Source organism: Rousettus aegyptiacus, unplaced genomic scaffold, assembly GCF_014176215.1.
Source record: "Rousettus aegyptiacus isolate mRouAeg1 unplaced genomic scaffold, mRouAeg1.p scaffold_m13_p_4, whole genome shotgun sequence".
Lineage (NCBI taxonomy): Eukaryota > Metazoa > Chordata > Mammalia > Chiroptera > Pteropodidae > Rousettus > Rousettus aegyptiacus.
In genome coordinates, this window is record NW_023416307.1 from 80,224,705 (window position 1) to 80,227,586 (window position 2,882).

At 35.2% G+C, this 2,882-nt stretch overlaps 1 pseudogene; it reads right to left on the reverse strand.

The window, feature by feature from the left end:
- Nucleotides 1-1,373: 1,373 nt before the first annotated feature.
- Nucleotides 1,374-2,431, reverse strand: LOC107510420 (annotated as a pseudogene).
- Nucleotides 2,432-2,882: the final 451 nt, after the last annotated feature.

Consider the following 2,882-nt stretch of genomic DNA (forward strand, 5'->3'; position numbering starts at 1 on the left):
ATAAAATGAAACAAAATTAATTAAAAAAAAAATCCCTCAATCCTAAGTGTCCATCAAATTTCTCCTTTAGTCAACTTTCTTCCCTTCTACGCAATCATTACCACAATTATTGTCCTAAAACTACCATTTTCATAAAACATTTGTTAGTGATTATCACTCACCTAAAGAAAATTCTGTAACCCCATGCACTCATTCAGCTTCTGTCTTCTCTCTCTACTCCTCCTGCCAGGGCCTCCAAAAGTTGTGCTTCCTCATTTTATTTCCTAAATTTTTTCAGTACACTATAATTAGGCTACCAGTGCATTCTAATTTCTTTACCATTAAAACAGCTCTTATTAAGGCCACCATTAACCTATTCTTCAATCAAAATGAATGGCTGGTTTTCCATTCTTACTTAGCTTCTCAGCAATATTCGATATTACGAATTTCTTATTCCACGAAATTCTGCATTTGGCTTTCACAATACCAACCGTACTTCATTTTATTCCTATGCCCCCATGGAAACAGAAGTGCTGATTCTTTCTGTTGTTTCCCAGTTGTCTCCAAATTTTTTGATCTTATAATTTTAAAGTTGCAAAATGAATAATACTTAAATATTGACCTTTGAAAACAAAACTGCTACAGTACTTTTTAAATACATCCTTTGGAATTTAAATGCCATAACATTCAATACTTATTATTACCATCTTTTGAAAAAATACATTGCTAAGCTCTTCTTTACAAGTAAAAAGTAATTAAATTTTTATCTTCTTGAGCTTATAATTCTTTCACTTTCTCAACAAAATTTTATTCTAACCTAATCATAAAGTATTTTATGATTATCCTATTATAATTTTTAAACATGAAAATATGTAGATAAATTAAAAATCTTTTTTGAAAGTTTAGGCTATCATAAGTTTATTATATTTTAAAAAATCTTCTGGGAAATTAATAGATCAGAGTTACTCAAAACAATATAAATATATAACACACTTTAACATGTAATTTAGAAGTATAAATGATAATTATATATATTCTTAAATTTATTAATTAACTTTTTATTTTATTTTATTTTTTCAAAGAAAGATGTAGGGTTCAACATATACCTTTGTTTTAAATATTTTTAAGGTTTATCAGTGTTTAAAGTTTGTAATTTCTAGTAGGAAAACATCTGAATGAATACCCTAATGGCAAACCACTGTAAAATGTTACAGCTGCATTTGGGGCAGAGGGGTAGGGATTCTCTTCAAAGCACCCCTGTTTTTTTCATGAGAAGGTCAGAGGCATACTGGTTTGTATTATTCGTTACATCCATTGGGTAATCTAAGTTGCTTTTCCTTCAACAAGGGCTTTTTTTTTTTTTTTTTTTTTTTTTTTTTTTAAATCAGAAGTCATTATGTTTGACCTCCAAATTTGGCTGACAATTTACTGATAAGATTCATAACCTTTGGGTTACTCTGATATTTTGACATATTTTCTGGGTTCTGGACCACATCCTGGAAGGCCACCATAACTTCTGGATCCTGTATGGCTGCAAGAACCTTTAGATCACAAAGAATTTCATTGAGCCCAGGCATTCCTGCCATTCCAGGCATTACTCCAGAAAAATTATCAGGCATTTCCCCAGGAAAGCCACCTGGGAAAGAGCCATACTGAGCTCCTGATTGTTGTCTGGCTTCTTCTTCCCTCCGGGCTCTCGCATGTTCTTCCTGGGCCTTCTTAACCCTTTCCATTTCTTTCTTTGATCTCTTGCTCTTCACATTTCTGCTCATACTTTCTTCAATGTTCATCAATTTTCTGTACCCTTGGTTGAACTTCTTTCAGTATTGCGCTAGCATCTTCACCATAATCCTATTTACATACAAGGGCAAGATCACAGGCTGCTTATTCCCAATGGTCCAGAAACCTATGTGCTTTCCCTCTCCAGTTGTAAGGCTAAAGCTGAGGCAGGATTATTTCAAAAGTTCTGTCCAGTCTTGGATGTCAGCATTTGGCTTCTATAATTTAATGAAGACACTGAATCTCTTGGCATACAGAATGACCAAACAAGGATTCAGCTTGTTGTCATCTGTGAACAAATAAATGGCTTTCTGTAGTTCACCATCATTTAGGGCATCGATGGCAGCGACTTTTTTTTTTTTTTTAATCATTTGCCTGATCCCGCATCTCCTCAGTTATCTATACATTTTCATCTCCCATTTCTTGAGGGGCATCAGTGTCTGATTCAATCACACGTTCATTGTCGATTTCTAGATCACTTTTCTTACTTGACAGTTTGTCAGTCTTTATGTTTTCCTCTGCCTTCTAACGATCTGTTTTTTCATCCGTGATATTTTCTTCTGATTTAATTTTATGAATAGCAAGTGTTATTTTACCCACCATGCTCTCCACCCACTCCCTCAGAAATCACATTTCCTCAGTGTGCACTCAGATGCTGCTTACACATTTTCATGGAGGCCCAACTCTTGCTCTCTTTGCGGAGAATCTATGCTCCGGAAACAGCAAGCCCTGGTGAGGCTGTGGCCGGATTCCAGGTCCACGTACTAGCGCAGCATGACTGCTTAGAAGAGGGTGCCGCCATGAGGCAGAACAGACTAGAACCTCCTGGGTGCCGGCTCCTCTCACCAACCAATTAATTTATTTTATTATGGTGACATCGGTTAACAAATTTCAATAAGATTCAAGTGCCAATTCAACAGTAAGTCATAATATTTTGTATTATATGTTCACTGCCCATAGTTATATTTCTGTCACCACATATTCAACTACTTTTACCCCATGTACTTCCCTTCTCCCCCACTATCCTCTGGTAACCACTAGTCTATTGCCCATGTCCATGAGTCTCTGTTTGTCATGTTGTTGCTTTTAGTCTTATATTCCACATAATACTATTTTTTAAAGTT